We start from the raw sequence: 21,729 nt of genomic DNA on the forward strand, positions 1-21,729 counted from the left end.
CAAAGAGCTGGACACAACTGCGCACGCACACGCACATAAGTCTAGGTGATAGCTCCTTCCTGGGACAGGTCACCTATTTTAAATGTTTTTTTTCAGGCTGTAAGAAGGAAGTAAATGGTTCTTGAGTCTTTTGGGCCTTGTTTATTTTCAGCTAAAAATAATCCACATGCCAGAGTGACACATCTGGGGGTGGCCCACCCTGAACCCCACCACTGGTCTATTAGCATAGAAAATACAGTCAATGTCAGTCATTAGCAATGATTTCAGCTAATCAAAGTAAACCAATCTTTACTCTAGCTGAAATTCATTCAGCTATTAAAGTTAGCATCAAATAAAAAAACAGAAGAAACAAGCAAAAAATTAAAACAAAAAACTCCACCCCCAAATCTCTATCACAAAAGAGATTTCTAAATAGGCTCTTTGTATGTCATTGCATTTGGAATTCGAATTTAATTTGCATTTATCTCATGATTAAGCCTTTTGGAAAACAGACTGACATTTCAATAAATTTTGAGTAGCCTTGAAGCAGAATTTCTTACAGAGACTCCAAGAAGTTCATTAATCCATACCCTAAAGGACTCTGTGCCCCTGGGTAGAGACCTTTCTCATGTAAAAAGTCGTCAATAGGGCGCAATCTATCAAGATGTAAGGTTGCCATGAAATATTGGTAAAACCCAGTCCCATTCCCCACATTCACTTTAATAGTTTGGTTTCTGCAGGTAGGTGGGGCAATTAACCGACAAAGGAATTGCTCAGACCACACAGGAAATCTGCTTCAGTTCAATCACTTATTCCTGAATGTTATCATTTGACAAAAATCTGACATAATAGTTCTACCCAACTTTCCCCATTTCTGTTTCATCCAAAACACTGGCAATATGAAGCACAAAGGTGAAGGCTTATTTGTAAAGATGAATAATTTAAAATGAGTTGGGACATAGGTTTCAAAGAATTCACAGAATTCAGAGCTCATAACTGGAAATTGAATGAATGCTTAGCTTTAGAGTGTCTTGGTAACTGTGATATATATTCCACCTTCACATGTAAAACAGATTATAAGTAAGATTAATAGATTAAGAAGAACATTCATCTTTGCTAAATAGGTCAGTATCATTCTGAACACTCTACACACAAATATGAAGTCAAAGCATTCATCTCTACAGGTAAAAAGTATTCTGGTCACCAATACCCGTTTTGGGACAGGGAGAGCGGGGTGTGTGTGGAGGGTTTCCTCACACCAATAAGCAATTCTCTGTGACACCAGCTGGGTGTCCCACAATTCAACTCACTTCTGACACTGCTGCTGCTGCTGCTGCTAAGTCGCTTCATTCATGTCCGACTCTGTGCGACCCCATAGACGGCAGCTCACCAAGCTCCACTGTCCCTGGGATTCTCCAGGCAAGAACACTGGAGTGGGTTGCCATTTCCTTCTTCACTTCTGACACTACCTACCTTAAAATAGCATCCGATTCCTGGGTTATGGGGTCAGTACTACAAAACTGCTACCCTAATGCAGAAGCCAGTTCCAAACCCAGGTTATCGCCTGTGCTTCTGACTAGCTATAGATCCGAGATTCCAATGACTGCCTCCTTCCTTGGGTCCAATTAATTTGCTAGAATGGCTCACAGAACTTAGTGAAATAGCTTACTTACTAGATCACTGGTTTATCATAGGAGGATGTAACTCAGGAACAGCCAGATGGACAAGATGCAGAGAGAAAAGTGTATGAAATGGGACACGAAGCTTCCAGGGTCTTTTCAGGTGCGACTCACTCTCCCCATATCTCCAAGTGTTTACCAAGCTGGAAGCTCTCCTAATGCTGTCCTTTTCGGTTTTGACAGAGGGCTTCAGTACATAGGCAGCAGTGATTAAGTCAGGGGCCCCAGGTGATTGATTCAGCCCAGTCAGGAAGTCAAGGGGTGGGACTGAAAGTTCCAACCTTCTATTCATAGTTGGTTCCTCTGGCAACCAGCCCCCATTCTAAAGGTGCTTTCACACCATTACCATTAACTTAGTAGCCTGTGGAAAGCAGCTCATTTTAAATAACAAGGCACCCATTTGACCTTTATGATTCTGAAGTGGTTTCAAACACTGAGGACAGAAGACCAACAAAGACACTCCCATTACTCTTATTGTTCAGGCAATCTCAAGGGGTTTAGGAGCTCTGAGTCAGGAACTACCATGGAGACCAAATATGCATTTCTGCAAGATCACAGCATTAAAAAAAAAAAAAAATTTTTTTTCAAAAGGTCCTGCTTGCTATTTAAAATAAAATCTTACAGAAATTAGGCAAATCAGAAATCACCAAGCTTGTGCCTGAAATGTCAGAGCTAATTTAAATGAAAGACTGGCAACATCTGGTGTGACAGTTAACCCTGTCTGCCCCTTATGCTACAAGGAAAATTGTAAGCATGCCCTAGATGAGGACAGTGGCAAAGGAGAGATTTCAGCTAAACCTTTGTCCACGGACAGGTAAAAATACAATAAAATATTTTCTTGCTTGTTAATGCTTTATAATGGTAAGTGCAGAGTTTTCAGAGGGGACTTCCCTGGTAGTCCAGTGGTTGAGACTTCTCTCTTCCCCTGCAGGGGGCACCAATTCGATACCTGGGAGGGACTGGCATGCCATGCCACCATCAGAGACTTAGTGGTCTTATTTTCATGTAAATTCTCTACAATTAGGGTTTCCCTGCCAGTTCACCGGTAAAGAATTTGCCTGTCAATGCAGGAGACCCGGGTTCAATTCATGGATGGTGAAGATCTCCTGGAAAAGGAAATGGCAACCTTGCAACTGCCACACCAGTATTCTTGCCTGGAAAATCCCATGGACCCAGGAGTCCATGAGGTCGCAAAGAGTCTGAGCTACTATCACTTTCATTTTCTTTCATTTTTCTCTATAATTAAGTAGAAAAGTGACTAGGTATGGGAAAACAGGAGTTTTAATCCTTGAACCAGAAACCAGGTAATAAATAGGATTGCTGTTGTGTTAGTGTTTCAGTCGTGTCTGACGCTTTTGCAACCCCAGGGACTATAGCCCGCCAGGCTCCTCTGTCCGTGAGATTTTCCAGACAAGTACTGAAGTGGGTTAACATTTCCTTCTCCAGGGGATCTTACCAACCCAGGGATCCAACCTTCTTCTCCTGCATTGTTAGGCAGATTCCTTACTGCTGAGTCACCAGGGAAGCCCAAACAGGTGGGATCAGTTCAGTTCAGTTGCTCAGTCGTGTCTGACTCTTTGCGACCCCATGGACTGCAAGTCAACTGCAGTCTTAAGGATGGTATACTTATTTCCAACTCTGAATTTCCTCCAACTCCAAATCTGGCTGTTGTTGATGGTGGTGGGGCCTGTTCCGTAGCTATGTTGGGAGGCTCTGTGCTCATTAAGTTGCTTCCTCTACTACCTCCTTGCACAGATGATGAACCTGTTAAAGGCACTAACTGGGTAAAACCTAAATTCAATTCAGTAAAAAATGACAGAGTCTGACTCGGTGGTTATCCGGCCTTGTGGTCTCTGACCCTGTCACCCCAGACTCTTTAGACAGAGAAGTGGGTTAATTTCCCTCCCTTCCTCTGGAAAGTGGCCGATGTGTGACTACACGTGGTACACCCCAGCTTTACCTTGGAAGCCAGAAAAATATCCTGGGAGGAAATTCATAAAGCCACTGGACAGTAAAATAATTACATCATAACTTCTTTCCTCTTTTCTTCCTTTCTTGTTCCCATCAGTCAGTGCTGAATGAGGAATTTATAAAAATGAAGGGCCTGGGCATTCAGAGTGTTATAGCATGTGAGGCAGCATGTAGGATTCAAGGCTTATTGTTTTTATATGGGTGCTCCTAAAGGCAGGTGCCAGCTGTCACCTCCCGTCCTCTGGTCCAGCAAAGTTGAAAAGGTGCCTGATTAGAGGGAAAGTTCATTTGGAGCAATCTGGGCACATTCCTGAGTGACTGATGGTGGGATTCCTGTTGAGAAGCAATTTTCCATGGACCACTCACATTTCTTCATGTCTTTTGAGTAGAGGCACTGAGAGATTTTGCTCTAGACTCTTTTTTCAAGGATGTTTGTATAAGCAAACAGCCTTAGATGAGAGAGAGAGTGTCTCATTCCTTGGTCAGAAGACAGATTTGTCAACTCCCCAGGACCATAGAGATAACGGGTAGGTCTGTCAGCAAGCTCCTGTAAAGGATTTAAGTTCCTTACACTCAGGGTTCCTCAGCTGTGACACAAACCCTCTGTGTGCACAGTCTCTGTGGGAATGCTCCACACCAAACCTGTGAGACTTGCGGGACAAGGGGAACAGATGCAAATATAAAACTCATGCTGCCTGCTGTGTTCTGAGTAATAAAGACCTTTGTCTCTGACCTTGGAATACTGCGTCTCCTGCCAGCATCCATTAAAATGTGACAGACTAACTCCTTAGCTTGCAAGCAGGGTAGAATCGCAAACTAGTGATAGCTATTGACAAATATCTCCCCTGTGGTTGCTCTTAAAACTATGGTGCAATCTGTCCTCGAAAAATTATTTGAAGGGTATGCAGCCCCAGTGAACGTGCCAGAGCAAACATTTCCCAATCTTCCATCTTGAAATAGATCCACTGATTGAGGGATCTGGCTGTTTAGACAGTCTTTAGTTTGCCTATATGTGTTTTCTTCCTGCCAGCATCTTTCTCACATTCTCTGATGTAATCATCGAATTTCATATAGACTTTTTTATGAAAGTAAGGTACACTGTCTATACATTCTCTCTGATTTGTTAGTCCTTAAAACTAACCATAAGGTTTTGGGGGTGATTATATCAATATCTTGTAATCTAATGCAATGTAATCCCATTAGCACTGTCTGCTTTCATAGCTCCATGTGTCCCTGAATTTAATTTGCCCATGGTTGTACACATGCACAGGAATAATTGTAATGTATTGCTTTCAGTAGGTGATTTAAATGATATTGACATGTCCTTGTCTTCTTAGTTCCTTGGTTCCTGATGTGTGAATGTGTGAAAAAGGACTTGAGACACTGAAATGGTTTAGGTAGGAAACAAATATACCAGAAACATGAAATTGTGAAAAACGAAGTAGATTCTCCCTCTAATTTCAATGTAGGTTGTTTCTCAAACTGAGCAGAATCCTGAGGGGTCATTCCAAGTGGAAAGGACTATCCGTGTCCCCTGCCTCTTATCTGTAGAAAAGTTGAAGTCTTTCAGCTCCCCTGAGGCACAAAAGAGTACATTCAAGCAGTCAGTTATTAGGACAATAGAGTCACAGAATTTTAGGTTCCTTCCTAAAGGACATAGGCAACAGTGTCTGATGCACATTGCTGAGTTGTTTTACAGACATGTATAACTGCCACCGGAGGGAAAAAAGCTAACTGCATGATGATCAGACTGTAGCCATGACATAAGCTGCTCCATCTTGAGCTGCACTAAATCTATGGCTAGCATGATTCCAACAACTGGCCTCAAAAGAATGGGATTAACATTAGTGCTCACAACAATCTGTATCTTTGTAGGCATAAAAATAATTGTGACTTATTCTGCGGGCAACTTATGTTGTCAGCAAGGAGATGCTATGGATCCATGTCGACATCTTCCACTCAAAGTTCTTGATGACCTTTCTCAGCCTAAAGCAGCTACAGAAGATCAGTCTTTGGCCCTGAGTCCATAGAAATGGAATGATGTCTGACAGTGGGGATCTGTAAGCAGCTGCTAAAAGCTAACAGTAATAGACTCCATCAAGCTATATTTTAACTTAACCTCTACACCAGGTACCCCCATGCTTCACTGGTCCAGTCCAAGTATACCTTTCAAATCTTTTGATCACACAATGCTTTGTCTAACCTGTTGTCTCTTTCTTAGATGGAAGAAGTAGGAATGAAGAATACGTACTTAATGGATGAGTAGATCTTTTCCCCAGCTTCCCCCTCAGTAACCCCATGAGCAGACTCTGTGAAGAAGATAGCACATGAAGAAAGACAACAAGAAGTTAAGTGTGCGCACAATGGAAGATGGCAAAGAATATAAACTCCTACTTCAATGACTAACTGAAACTAGCTTCTGTTTAAAAATTTTTATGGCCAAGTAGAATCTTAAGAGTTGGTTCCGGGACATGAGTCTGCCATCTCCCCAGGTTGCCCACCTCCTGGATAAAGTAACTTTTCCTTTTCCAACCAACATTTGTCTCTCAAGTACTGGCTTTCAAGTGGCAGCTGAATCTGAGTTTGGTAACATTTCAATGACCATGGTCAAGTTAATTAATCTTTCAGGGCATATCTGCTTATTTGAAGGAGATGGATTAAACTTTTTTAATAATAACTCTAAAGTCATATGAAATTATACCTTTTTTGTTGCTAAGTACTATCATTAATATATTGACAATTCTTCAGAAAGAGTGTTTTAGATTAAATTCTGATATTCATAATCTTTCCATTGGCAATCAATCTATAATGAAGATAACATAAAACAAAAGATTTTGACAAGTGGCCATAAAATCAATCATGATAAAAGATATCCCTAGCTTCTTCATGGCTATTAGATTCTGATTTTTAAGTAGTTCCTTGAAGTGCCCTATTACCTCTAATAGGGGATGTAAGTTACTTCTTTGATGATGAGATACTTCCTTAAAGAGTTGTTGTTCAGTCACACAGTGGAGTCCAACACTTTGTGACCCTATGGACTGCAGCATGCCAGGCCTCCCCATCCCTTACCATCTCCCAAAGTTTGCTCAAGTTCATGTCCCTTAAAGAGTAGAACATTATTAACTTCTCTATCATTGATTAAAACAGACAATAACTTTACAAAGTTACAATAGAAGTTAAATAATTTTATAGATAGGTCTCATTCAGCTTGTTAATGATTAATGAAAAAGTATTACAGACAGAGTAAAGGCAGATCTGTGTAGGTTTTGCTTTAGAGTCTGTCTCTGGTACTAATTCTCTGTGATGCTCCAAACTCCCCAATTATTTGGCCTGTGCCACAAGCCCAGCACCAACAGTGCCTCTTACTTTGAATCCATCTGTCCCTTTTCCTACAATTCAAAATGTACTACCTTTCCCAATAGTTCTTTGTGTCCTAGATCACTGACAACCAAAATTATTGTCTGTGAAGCTGTGCTGATGGCCCCAAGTCACTATTTTCTGTTCATGGTCAGCATTCATTTCCACCACCTTTGGTCAGAGGTTTTCTATTTTCTGATAAGGGGCTAATTTGTACTCCATTGTATATAATCATGCTATCTTGCTTTATTGTGTTCTCCTTCCCTTCCTCTCTTATTAAAAAAGAACTTCCAATCTATAAACTATAATCAATACACAGTTACAAAAAGAAGAGTTTCTAAGGGCTGAACCCAAAAGGAGTTAGTATGTCAGTGTAATTTCTGATAGAATTCAACCTACTACAATCTGTATACATTTGAATTAATGTTTTACTTTTATTAGCATTTTATAATATTTTAATATTGCATTAAATATAGAATTCAATCATATTTTTATAGAATTCTCAACATAAAATGCAGAATCCAGGCAGCAAAGCACTGATATTACTCTTTTCCTACCTTTCTAATGTGTTTCAGAATCAAAATGGTTCCTTCCTAAAACAATGCCTTACAGCCAAGTGAGGGGCATACTGATGTGGTCAACCGAAAATGTAATTTTGCCAAAGAGAATTGCAATCTGATCTGGGTAAAATATAAATCAGAGTTTGTTGTTTCATTTTTTTTGCACAGCAGCTGTGTTTTGCTTAATGGTAGGGACTGACAGAACCCAGATAATTTTGTAGATGAAATCAAGGGGCAAATGAATTAAAGATCACTCCACTGCAATGTTAAAGAAAAACAAAAAGTTTTGGAAAACAATGATATGTAAATAGGAAAATGCATAGTAGCTTTATATGAAATACTTAAAGGTGAAAACTAGCCTCTATATAATAACTTCAGAGCAAATACTGAAAATGACCAATTGCTTTTTCCTTCTTTCATAAACAATTTTCCAGTGGAAAAATTTTAGCTCAACAGTGAGTTAGGAAATCTGAAGTCTAGTCTCATTTAATTACTGATTTATATATTACCCTGTAATGGCTATTAATTTCAGCACTTCAATTTCTGCATTTAAAAAACAAAACAAAGTAGGATAAGACAACATTTATAATGAACCTAGAAAAGGCTGAGTTTCAGATTTATTCTCTCACTTAATTCTCTCAATAATCTCAATAGGAATACGTTGTATCTCTATTTTTCAGATAAGAAAACTGAGGTTGCAATATGTTAATTTGTCCATATTAATAGTCATTAAGAGCTCCATCTAGAGACCAAACTGAAGCCTTTCTGACTGTATGATAGACACCTACTGCATATGTATATAAAGCTCCTTAGAAAACTTCTTGACAGACACATGAGGTTTGAGTTAATACATATGAGGTTATCATTGCTTGAAATATATTACAAACTGGGGAGGACTCTATCTCAAAAACTATGTTGTTTAACAATCATTAGAAGATAAGGAAAACATATTATTTCACAATTACTAAAAAGAGAATCTAATTACATAGGAAACAATCATCTGGTACAGAATAAAAGGAAAAAAAAACAGTCTTTTCAGATATTTGATATAAATTAATAAACACTAAACATTTTTTATCATGATAAAAAACAGAGAAGGTAAAATCACCAACATCAGGGAAAAAAAAAAGACAGCAATATATACCTTAAAAGCATTAAAAACATAAGAGAGATGCTGATAAGAATGTAAATTGGTGTAGCCACTGTGGAAAACAGTATTGAGGTTTTTCAAGAAAACTAAAAACAGAACCATCACAGGACTTCCCTGGTGGTCCAGTGGATCATGGAGAAAGCAAGGGAGTTCAAGAAAAACATCTAATTCTGCTTCATTGACTATAGTAAAGCCTTTGACTGTGTGGATCACAACAAACTGGAAAATTCTTAGAGACGGGAACACCAGACCACCTTACCTATATGTGGGTCAAGAAACAACAGAACTGGACATGGAACAACGGACTAGTTCAAAATTGGGAAAGGAGTATGACAAGGCTGTATACTGTCATCCTGCTTATTTAACTTACATGCAGAGTACATCATGTAAAGTGCTGGCTGGATGAATCCTGGCAAGCTCGAATCAAGATTGCTGGGAGAAATATCAGTAACCTCAGATATGCAGATGGTATCACTCAAATGGTAGAAAGTGAAGAGGAACTAGTGAGTCTCTCAGTGAGGGTGAAAGAGGAGAGTAAAAAAGCTCTCCTGAAACTCAACATTCAGAAAACTAATACCATGACATCCACTTTCATCATTTCATGGCATACAGAAGGGGAAAAAGTGGAAGTAGTGACAGATTTTCTTTTCTTGGGCTCCAAATCACTGCAGATGGTACTGCAGGCATGAAATTAAAAGACACTTGTTCCTTGGAAGGAAAGCTATGAGAACCTATAGGAGTATGTGCTCAGTTGTGTCTGACACTTTGCAACTCCATGCACTGTATAGCCAGCCAGGTTCCTCTGTCCATGGAATTTTCCAGGCAAGAACACTAGAGTGGGTTGTCATTTCCTACTCCAGGAGATCTTCCTGACCCATGGATAAAACTCACATCTCCTGCACTGGCAGGCGGATTCCTTCCCACTGCACCACCTGGGAAGCCCATGACAAACTTAGTGTATTAAAAAGCAGAGATGTCACTTTGCTGACAAAAGTCCATACAGTCAAAGCTCTGGTTTTTCCAATAGTCATGAACAGATGTGAGAGTCAGACCATAAAGAAGGCTGAATGCTCAAGAATAGATGCTTTTGAATGGTGGTGCTGGAGAACACTGTTGAGAGTCCCTTGGACTGCAAGGAGAGCAAACCAGTCAATCCAATTTCCTAAAGGAAATCAACCCTGAATACTCATTGGAACGACTGATGCTGAAGCTGAAGCTCCAATTTGGCCACCTTATGTGAAGAGCCAACTCATTGGAAAAGATCCTGATGCTGAGAAAGATTGCAGACAAAAGGAGAAGGGGGGAACAGAAGATGAGATGGTTAGGTATAATCACTGACTCAATGGACATGAATTTGAGCAAACTTCAGGAGATAGTGGAGGACAGATGAACCTGGTGTGTTACAGTCTATTGGGTCTCAAAACATTGGATATGACTTAGAGATTGAACAACAAATAGTCCCTCAATAAAACTGAAACTCACTGATTTTACATATTGTGTGTGTTTTCAGTCAACAATTTACTGCTCCAAACAAAACACTTTAGCTTGTCCTCTCTTGCTTTTAGAAATACCCCATTAGCTGATGAAAAATCAAGTGTTTTCCCTACCATAATATAAACTTTATTTTCCTTCTGTTAGGTAGTTAGAATAGGAAAAAGGAGTCCAGAACGGCAGTGGCTAAAAGACAAGGAAGGGAAAAGCCCGCGAAAATAGAACAAAGGAAGGTCCGAGGAGCTGACTGAGTACCTTAGGTAGAACAAACAGCACTCCTGGCTAGCCCAATTTACATAGGGCAGGCCCAGAGGGAGGAGAAAAAACATAAAAAGAGGGGCCAAAGGGCTGGGGGCCACTCTCCCACTCTCGCGCTCTCACTCTCTTCCCTCTCTCTTCAATGCCCTCACGTTCCGAAGATGTATTTCCCTTTATTTTCTAAATAAAACTGAGCTGTACCACTGGTCTATCCGAGAGCTGGTCTGTCACTTCAAATTTTTGTTGTGACGAGACAGAACCGAGGAAATTACACACTCCCCCGACACTTCAACCATCTAAAGCAAATATCAGTATGCCCTTTTCTAATTAAGTAGAAAAGGAAATCATGTAAGTTCTTGTGACCTTTTCTGCTTAGTAAGTATTAGTTTTATCATATTTTGCAAAGAGGTATTTTCTTTCTTCCTGAAACTCCAATTTCTTTTCTATCCTCCTTTTATCCAATGAATATTATTAAATTTGTAGAATTCAAATAGATGAAATAGCCACATAAGGTATAGTTCTATATCTATCCTTTTCTTTTCCTTCTGGAGGATGCTGTTTCACTTTCTTCAAATACATACAACATACTGTTTTGGACTTCTCCTGGACCTCAACCACACACTTCCATAAACACTGTTACCTTTTTTTTTTTTTTTAATAAGAGCAACACTCTTTTTTTGTTCAGACTGAAATCTTAGAAATCAGATTTACTTATTACCTAAGCAATTATTTTCATCTACATTCTCACTGTGAATTATAATAATGGAAATTTATAACAAAGGGGGCAGCATTTGTCACCCCAAAATATGTCTCTTTGTCATAAGAATTATTTTATGTTGATTGTTTTTAAGAAACAGCAGGCATAGGGAAAGCTCTGGAACTGAATAGAAGTTATCCTTTTTAAAGGACATTTACATTTATAAGGGAAATCTCCATTTGTAAGGGTGTCTCCTTCTCTGTACCAGGAAGAGAAGAGGGAGTACAAATCTCTATAAACACTTATCAATGGAGAAGGCTACAGATTAAGTCTGCAAAAACACCTTACCCTTGTTTACTGTGGCAAATAGATGGGGAAACAGTGGAAACAGTGGCTGACTTTCTTTTTTGGGGGTCCAAAATCACTGCAGATGGTGACTGCAGCCATGAAATTAAAAGATGCTTACTCCTTGAAAGAAAAGTTATGAGCAACCTAGACAGCATATTAAAAAGCAGAGACATGGCTTTGTGAACAAAGGTCCATCTAGTCAAGGCTATGGTTTTTCCAGTGGTCATGTATGGATGTGAGAGTTGGACTATAAAGAAAGCTGAGTGCAGAAGAATTGATGTTTTGAACTGTGGTGTTGGAGAAGACTTTTGAGAGTCCCTTGGACTGCAAGGAGATCCAACCAGTCCAGCCTAAAGGAGATCAGTCCTGGGTGTTCACTGGAAGGACTGATGCTGAAGCTGAAACTCCAATACTTTGGCCACCTGATGCGAAGAGCTGACTCACTGGAAAAGACCCTGATGCTGGGAAAGATTGAGGGCAGGAGGAGAAGGGGACAACAGAGGATGAGATGGTTGGATGGCATCACCGACTCAAAGGACATGGGTTTGGGTAGACTCCTGCAGTTGGTGATGGATAGGGAGACCTGGCATGCTGTGGTTCCTTGGGTCACAAAGAGTCGGACACGACTGAGCAACTGAACTGAACTGAACTGTGCTTTTGTTACTAATGTCCCATAACTTCCCACCTCCCCCTCTCCCCAGCTTTTTTTTTCTTTAGCTAGAGATGTTATTGAAGGTGGTTTTATTTAAACAGCTTAGCCCGTATGGGAGAATTACTCCATTTTCCTGTGTATCTCCCATGTATACAGGAGGTATAAGTGAAAGTGAAAGTGTTAGTTGCTCAGTTGTGTTAGTCGATCAGTTATGTTTGACTCTTGTGATCCCATGGACTGTAGCCCACCCACCAGGCTCCTCTGTCCATGGAATTCTCCAGGCAAGAATACTAGAGTGGGTTGCCATGCCCTTCTCCAGAGGATCTTCCCAACCCAGGGATCAAACCCAGGTCTCCTGCATTGCAGGCAGATTCTTTACCATGTGAACCACCAGGGAAGCCCATACAAGATGTATATATGTTAATTAAGTTTGTTTGTCCTTCTCCTGTTAATGTTTTATTATTTGGGAGGCAGATCTCAGCCAAGAAGTAATGAAGAGTAAAGGGAAAATTATTTTTCTTTCCTCACAAAAATTACACAGTAAAATTCTGAAGCAGGATGCATATAAATCTAGTAAAACAAACCAAAGAAGAAACAAACCAGAGATTATGATGTTTCTATATTGCATTCTATAGTAATCCAGGAGTCAAAGCATTCAAACAGATCCCTATAAAGATATTTAATAAATGCTGTGAAATAAAAATCACATTTTATGGCAAGACAAGAAAAATTTAAACATAAAAATTTTTCTCTGCCCTTTGGACTTGTCAACTACAAATTGGCACTTGCCATCTACCTTTACAAGGATTAAGTCATGAGCTGCTGTACCTGTTAACCTTTAACACCCCCGAAAGGATTTCAGGGCAGAGACCAGGAATGTGGCACTCTGTGCTCTGGGAAAAACTGGCAGAACAATCTTCAGAGAGTTAAGATATTTTCAAAAGAAGATTTGATGAACCCAATTCTTGTATCTTCTCTTATCTAGGAAAGCACTAAAATCCTTTATGGTGATAGTTACTCTTCATGACTTGCAGAAACCTTCTGGAAACCTTGATTGCATGTATTCCCCCTTCACTAATATCACATATATACTGACCTTCCCCCTACCTCTTTGGAGCAGTTTCTCAGCACTATCTAAAATGCTGTCTCCCAGGGTACAGTCATCATTTTACCCCCAATAAAACTTAACTCGTGATTCTCATGTTGTAAATTTCTTTTTCAGTCAAGAACCTCCTCTCTCCCCTCTACTGTGCATTGTGTTATGCATTATGTGTTGACCAAACTTCTCTCATTGGCAGAAATACTTGCTCAATTATAAAAAGCAATATTCTCCTAGTATCAGCAAGACAACTCCTTACAGGATGACATTCATTCCTCTGTGATCTTGTAGGGGCCACAGTGTGGCTTAGATCTGGATTATGTAATCTGTCATTTAATGTACAACCCTGTCTCCAAAAACAAAAGTATATAACTGTGCCTGGAGTTCTGACAAGTGGAACAGTTCTCAGAGCTTTCTGAGATGCTGTTCCTGCGTTATAATCCTCAATTTGGCTAGAAAAAAGTATCCATTTCTTTCTTACATCGATCTATTAATTTTTCACCAACATAACTCACCTTCACATTATTGTTAATTTTGTCCACATCATGTCAACAATCCTTTATTAATTTTCCTGGGTGTGCTAACCAAAGGACATCATCTAGCATGTAGCCTGCCTCTCAATTCTGCCCTGTCACGGCCCTTTCTCTCCACCTTACTAGCAAAATAACCTTGCAGCCACTTTTGTCCTCTTAACATCAGCCAAAGGTTTTAGATTTTTGCCAGATAGGAATCATTAAAAAAAGAAATGACAGGACCCAGAGTCACCTCGTGCTAAAATCAAGACTTAATACCTAAGCTAATTGCAATCACAAACTTCCCCAGGAATGTGATCCTAAGTGGACAGTCGGGAATTTCCCAATCAGCACCAATGAGGTAACCCAATTAATAAGACCCCTTTTCCCCAGTAGAAGATGAGCTAATAAGAAATAATTTTGTTCTTGTTGTTTATGACTTGCCTTTAAATACCTCTCCCTTTCGGCAGCCCTTTGGAGTTTCCTGCCACTGGCTAGAGGAGATGCTGCCCAATTCATGAATTGTTCAATAAATTCAGTTCAGTTCAGTCACTCAGTCACGTCCAACTCTTTGCGACCCCATGGACTGCAACATGCCAGGCTTCCCTATCCATCACCAACTCCCAGAGCTTACTCAAACTCAAGTCCATCAAGTCAGTGATGTCATCCAACCATCTCATCCTCTGTTCATAAATCTTTTAAATTTATTCAGTTCAATATGTGAGTTTTTCCCCAAACATTTTTGGTGGCAGCATCAGGATCCTAAGTGAACTTCTGATGGCATTCAGGAATGACGAGAAACAGGCATGGTACCTGAGAACCCCTTCTGAATTCCCTGTTTTTCTTGCTGTTTCTGAGGGCTATAGGTAAGTTTCTCTTGATTCTAAGCTCTGCTCTCTTTGCATTGAGCCCCCAATCTAAATTAGCTTTCATTCCAGGGCTTGGTGAGTCAGCTTGAGCTGACCCAGGGTTCCACCTGGAAGCCAAGTGCCTTGACCTTCATTCAGTCTGCAGTTAATTAACCGCTTTCCCCACTGGAATCTCTTTCCCCACTTCCAGTCTGTAGTTCCTATTTACTGGTGTCTGCTGGTTTTATCCACGTTAGGAATTGCTGGTAGCATGTACAGCCTTCTACTGTCCAGAACGTGGTAACATTTCCTTAATTACTGCTGGTGTATTAAGGTGCACATACTTGTTTTTCTTGCTTTGTGTAGATAAAGGCTACCTAAAAGAGATTCCTTGGTGGCTCAAATGGTAAATGTATCTGCCTGCAATGTGGGAGACATAGGTTCTATCCCTGGGTTGGGAAGATCCCCTGGAGGAGGGCATGGCAACCCACTCCAATATTCTTGCCTGGAGAATCCCTAGGGACAGAGGAGCCTGGTGGGCTACAGTCCATGGAGTTACAAAGAGTCAGGCACAACTGAGTGACTAAGCAAAAGAGATGGGATCTTTCATTTCTAAAGAGTCAAGTGCACTACCTAGGGCATGCTTGCTTATTTTATATCTAAGAAGTACAGTCTCAGAAGCTGTAAATATCTACAAAAATAACAAAATATGACTGACAACAACCTAGAATTACAATGACCATGATGGAGAATGTTCCAATTAGACAAGTTCATTTCACAAGTATATTGGGAAATAAGGGTACTAAAAGTAAACAAACATGATGAGATATCTATTTTAACTGGCCTGCAGGAACCTCCAGAAGGCTTCAAAATTCCAAAAATCTTCACTGAAAGTTTCATTGCCAAAGGCTATTCAAAAAAATTAAAGGTAAAGACTTTGTTGTTGTTGTTTTAGTCGCTAAGTCACGTCCAACTCTTTGAGACCCCATGGACTGTAGCCCACCAGGCTCCTCTGTCTATGGGATCTTCCAGGCAAGAATACTGGAGTGGGTTGCATTTTCCTCCTCCAAGGGATCTTTCCTACCCAGGGATCAAACCTGAGTGTCCTGCATTGGCAGGGTATTCTTTACCACTGAGCCACAAAGGAAGCCTGAAGATAAAGGTATCTAAAACAAAAGACTGTGTGAGATGGACCCAGTCCCTACTAGTCCCCTCTTCTCTTTTATTTGAGTACTTGTTCTAGTCATCCTCTGTTTTAATCATCTTTCCATTCTGAAGAGACTACAAAACTATAAACAAGAATCTTCCTGGAACTGAACAGAACCCTGCATCCCCCCTCATCCCACCCAAGTACAAAACCAAGCAGTTAATAATTAGGAAAACAGAATCATGGACCCAGTGTCTGATGCACACTACTGAGCTGTTTTACAGATACTATATAACCTTCACCAGAGGAAAAAAAACAAATTGCATGATGACAAGACTGTAGCTATGACATAAGATGCTTCATCTTGAGCTATACTGAATCTATGGCTAGGATGATTCTAAGAACTGGCCTCAAGAGAACGGGATTAACATAATCACACATAATAATCTGTATCTTTATGGGCATCAAAATAATTGCCTGTGTTTGCAAGTAGATAACTAAAATTGTCAGCAAAGAGATGCTACAGACTCATGTTAACATATTCCACTGTAAGAATACAGTGCCCCATGTCAGCATGAGGAAGTTATAGAGGCTAGACCTTCATCCCTAATCCCATAGAAATGGAATGATGTCTGACAAGTGGGGATTTGGAAGCAGCTCTTGACAGGAAACCATTCTCAGCAGGAAGACCCTTTTTGTCATTTAGCAAAGCAATATTTTAACTTTCAAACTGGCACCCCATGCTCTCCTCATCTCCATTTCTAGCACACCTTTCAAATGTTTTAATCACACAATACCTTGCCTAACTTGTCGGTTCTTTCCATAGATCAAAGAAGTAGAAATGAAGAATAGTAATTAACAGATGACGGGATCTTTTCCCTAGACTTCCCCTTCAGTAATCTTGCAAACAAACTGTATGAAAAAGGTAACATCTAAAGAAAGATCGTGAGGTGTTGACAAGCCTGCACACAGTGGGGGATGGAGACATCTCTGACCCTTGCCCTCAATGATTAACTGAGATTACTCTTCCAATTCCCTTTTAAAAGTTTCATGGCCAAGCAGAATTTTCGGAGGTGGTTTTGGGGGATTCTGAGTTTACCATCTTCCCAGATTGCTGGCATTCTGATGAGAGGCACTGTTCCTTTCTACTATTTGTGAGTATAGATTCTGTAAGTTACAGGCAGTGGGACCCCCATTTGATAACATGGCAATTAATGGCCTTACCAACACCCCTGTATCTACCTCTCAAGGAGGGTCCGTGTATAGGCCCTTCCTCAAGTTTAGCAATGGTTAAATTATAATCAACAAAAACCCTGTATCTGCAGAGGGAATCCTGGGAAACAGGCAGAAACCAGAGAAAGGTGAGAATTTTTACCAGAGTCAGCTCTCCCTCATCTCTGTCTGTAGTGCCTATTTAGAGAAGAAAATAAAATTTCACAACATCTCCTCCTTTTCAAATCCAGAGCTGTTGCTTACTGATCCTTTCTTTCACAAGGATGCCTAGTGTCTTCTTGCTTTACATCCTTAGTACCTGGCTTGGCTTTCTGCTTGCCAGGGAGATGCATGCAGGCTGCGATTCCTCCTTTGGGTTATCTTCAGCAATGACTGTAGATCTTGGGAAGGTAACAGCTTTTGCACCTGCCTTGGGGACGCCATTTAAGTACAAGAAGTTTTTTAATATTGCCAGAAATATTCATTGCTTATCTAGGCTGAAACCTAACAGTATTCAAAAGGATTTAATAACTTTATAACCAGAAATTTAGCCAAACTGGAAGCTGATATTCATGGTCTGATAGCAAAAGACAATTTTTAGGCCAACTCCTCTAAGCTAAATGCAACCAGAGGGAAGCATTTCAACACAGGCGGATGGATGCATTAGTACTTTAACCTCCAGGCTACAACCCAATTTTTTGATGAATTGAGAGCAACTGTCTGGCACCCCACTCCAGTACTCTTGCCTGGAAAATCCCATGGATGGAGGAGTATAGCAGGCTGCAGTCCATGGGGTCGCTAAGAGTCGTGTCACTTTCCCTTTTCCCTTTCATGCATTGGATAAGGAAATGGCAACCCACTCCAGTGTTCTTGCCTGGAGAATCCCAGGGACGGAGGAGCCTGGTGGGCTGCCATCTGTGGGGTCGCACAGAGTCGGACACTGAAGCGACTTAGAAGCAGCAGCAGCAGCCCTTCTCTTACCAATTTTTGCAAAATTGAAAATATAGCTCTAGAGGACTGCAGGAAAAAGAAAAGGAGGGAGTGGATTTTTAAAAATACTAACTGCTACAGAAGCACCCTTGTCCCAAAATCTAGTTCTAGTTTAGGCAAAATTTGTAAATGAAAACTGTAAGATCTCTGTTTATGTTTGTCGATATGCTTATGTATATCTGTATATGTGTGTGTGTGTGCGTGCTGTAGATATATTTCCCTATCCCTGAATGGTACTGGTAAAATTAATGTGTAAAAGAGCTCTATTTAACTGATTTGAAGAAACAAGCATTTTTATAGACTTATTTTTCAAACTAACCCAAATACTTTTCAAGTTTACATGATCTGGGATAATCTTCAGCTATTTTAAATTTGTTGGTTTCATTAAAATAAGTCTGTCTTTAGAATTACCAACACTGAATATCATGCAAGTATATAACTTTTTATTTGACCTGGGATTATTAGTCAAACGAGTTCATATTACCACTTACAGACTTTGTTGGTCTGAAAAAATACTCTAGGATGATGACTGAATTTGTCTAATGTCTCATGAAGTTTTTGTTAGTGGACTAAACATAATTGTTGAAAATAATTAAATGGATGTGAGTTAAAGTTTCTACGTGAACTTTTAAAACAGCTTTCAAGTATCTTTTTGGAAACTTGAATATTGAAATTTTGCTAAGTTAAATTAAATGATGGATAGTCATTGAATGGGCTTCCTAGATGGCGGAGTGGTAAAGAATCCACCTACTAAGGCAGAAGATGCAAGAGATGTGGGTTTGATCTCTAGATCAGGTAGAACCCTGGAGAAGGAGATGGCAATCCACTCCAGTATTCTTGCCTGGGAAATCCCATAGTCAGAGGAGCCTGGGGAGCTAGTCCATGAGGTTGCAAAGAGTTGGACATGACTTATCAGTTAAACAACAACAAAGTCATTGAATAGGTACATCATTTCCAAATGAGATAAAATACTGAAACATTAATCACTGAACATAGGTTTATCTACTTTTTGCTTCCTTTTACAGATGAATTAAAGATATTTGGGTATATTAACAAGTATATTTATGCCTCACTAAGGCATGTTTCTAAAAATTATAAAAAAATACTTGTAAATCTGCCAATCCGTAGAATGCTAATGTAAAAGACAGTTCATAATTGGTTTCCTCTTAGTTTTTGTAAATAATCCAGATCTTCTCCAATATTTTGAATCATCAGGTTTCTCACTTTCATCAATAAAATGGATATGAAATGGCATCTTATTTTAGTACTGATCTGTGATTCCTTGTTTACACTCGTGACTGACCACTTTTACACAAATTTCCTCCTATGTGCTTCTTCCTCTGTGAAGTACCTGTTCATGTCTTTAGAAACTCCATTGGGTTATTTATCCTTTTCTTCATATAAGAAAAATTTACACTGAAAAAGTCAAAGACACTTCAAAGAAAGAGGAAAGCTCTTAAGGTCAAATAAAAATCTCAATTTCAGAGAATAAATAGCTTCTTCACCTTCAGTAGTTGATGGCCAAGTGATGGTATACTGGTCTGTGATTTACAGATTAATTCCAAACTAATTTAGAATGAGTTTTTTCCCCAAAGAATTTATTCTTTTTGGACATTCCTGGAAGAAATATTGAGTATTACAACCACTTTGGAAGACAGGTGACAATATCTTGCAAAGATGAATATTCATATATTCTAGGGACTAGCAATTTCTCTGCTAATCATATATCCCAAGGAAACTTCTGCACCCATACACCACCACCATCATGAGGTATAAACAGGAATGCCCACTGAAGCTCTCATAGTTGTAAAAATCTGAAAATACCTATCAGTAGGAAAATGGATAAATAGTAACACAGAAATCATTGGATAACAGCTGCATGCAATAAGGATGAATGTCAGCAGTATAATTTTGAATAAAAAAACTAATGCCATAAATGTCATGTTGCAAGATAATAGTTTGGTATAATAACTGATTTATCTGTCATTTCTGACAATTCCTTTTATTTGAACTGCACCATCCTTCCTCATTAAAACAAGACTAGGAGGCTGAGACATTCCATGTTCCTTGCCCCAGAGGAATGGCAACAGAGCCAAATGCTGAGGCAAGATTAAAATTGTTTCACTACTATCAATTAGGTTTTGAATATCAAAACAAATCTCTACAAGTTTCAAAAACTACATTTACTCTTAAACAATAGTTCGGAAAAAGAAGAAGAAACTTATCTAAAATATTATCAACCACAACAGAAATTTAACACCTAATGGTGACTAGCTAAAACCATCCTTTTTAAAGCAAGGAACAGAAAACCACATCCTTGATCACTACTATATTTCAATATCCTATTTTCAGTTCTGGGGAATGTAGAGAGAAAAAAGAAGCATAAGCATGGAAAGGAAGAAAGAAAATTGACTTTTCTGCATAAGATCCGACAGGCAGTACGCTGAGATGAAGCCTCCATCAGCCTGAAATCCTGAGTGACTTTACTGAGACAGCATCCCTGCCAATTCATATCGAACATTACGTGTGAATGAGAAATAAACTTTTGCTACTTTGAGTCCGAGATTTCAGGGGTTGTTTGTTTCTAATTTCTCCAAATTGATCAGGTGTTTTCAGTTCAACCTTTGCTGCTTTACAGCTAAGCTGGACAGAGGTACATTGGTTGTCTATAATCTTATATGACTGAAATAGTTTGCAGCATATATCTGAACATGAATAGAAAGCATGAGAAGACAAATTTTCCTGGACACTAAACAAAGTTAACTTAGTCTGCATAAGACAGAGAGTCAGAGAAGAGTACAGTAGTGTTAGACCATGTGGATCTCTTAGTTGGGAGGCAAGGGTTGAGATTTTCCTTCTTCCTTAGCAGGAGAGAGATGGTATGGTTAGAAAAGAGAGACTGGCTTAAAAGATTCAGAAAGTAGACAGCACTCAGAGGAGAAATGGCAACAGAAAGGATTTGGACTGATGCGTACCACACCCAGAATCTTCCTCATGGGATAGCATCTGTGAGTTTCCCAATAAGGGGCTGTAGAAGGACTGAGAGGTGGCAATGGTCTGTAACGGATCTTGTGACAGAGACAAAGAGGACACAGAGTTGGTGGATGAACTTATAGAGCCTAGAGACCATGGCAGGACTGCCAGGGACCAAAGATGAGTCAAGTCCCACCCCTACCTCCATCCCTGGAGGAAATCTACATGTAGATCTTCTGGCAATCCACATGTGGGAGTTTTTTTTTTTTTTAATGCCACTACTTTATATAAACCTTTGAATGCATTTGTCACCCCAAAAGAAAGGAAGGCAATGCAAAAACCTTTAGTTGTTCAAGTTAAATTTGACTGGACTAAGAATATTCTATCATGGTCATTACTGAATTGAATTTTTTGCCTTCAGGGTGAATGGGTACTCAAAATGAAGGCTGGGCATTTGGGAGTTGAATTTCTCAACATGGTCAATTTGAGATGCCTAATAAACCTCAAAGTAGATGAAGCTGGATATCAGTACAGAGGTTTAGGGTAGATACACACATTTGGGAGTTTTCAGATATATATAGGCATTTAAAGTTAGGGACCTGGGAGTTAGATCATATAGAGGGTAAACAGAGAAAGTAGAAATCTGAGAGGTGAACTCTGAGTCATCCCAACATTTAGAAATTAAGATGAGGTTGTTTTTCCAATGAGTGAGACAAAAACAGCAGCAAATGAAGTAGTGGAATAAAACACAACAGTGTGGTGTCCTGGCTACCAAATAAAGTTTCAAGGAGGCGGTGATGAGCAAT

This window comes from Bos taurus, chromosome X (assembly GCF_002263795.3).
Source record: "Bos taurus isolate L1 Dominette 01449 registration number 42190680 breed Hereford chromosome X, ARS-UCD2.0, whole genome shotgun sequence".
Lineage (NCBI taxonomy): Eukaryota > Metazoa > Chordata > Mammalia > Artiodactyla > Bovidae > Bos > Bos taurus.